This window comes from Antrostomus carolinensis, unplaced genomic scaffold (assembly GCF_000700745.2).
Source record: "Antrostomus carolinensis isolate BGI_N321 unplaced genomic scaffold, ASM70074v2 scaffold31306, whole genome shotgun sequence".
Taxonomy (NCBI): Eukaryota; Metazoa; Chordata; class Aves; order Caprimulgiformes; family Caprimulgidae; genus Antrostomus; species Antrostomus carolinensis.
This window is the reverse complement of record NW_010321655.1, coordinates 19,632-19,849: the sequence shown is the minus strand read 5'-3', so window position 1 is coordinate 19,849 and position 218 is coordinate 19,632.

Sequence of the window (218 nt, the reverse complement as noted above, 5' to 3'; positions counted from 1 at the left end):
CCCGGCGCAGCCCGGCCCGGCGCCCCCTCCCCGCTCCTCACTGCGGTCCCCCTTTGCCACCTCTCTTCTCCCGACCCCCACCTCCGGCCTCCCCTCCCCCACGTCTCTCTCCTTCACCACCTCCTCCTCCTCCTCCTCCTCCTCCGCCACTTTCTCTCTCTCTCTCCCAGGACGCGTCGGATGATCCGGGGCCGCCGGGGAAAGGCTCCGGGCAGCCG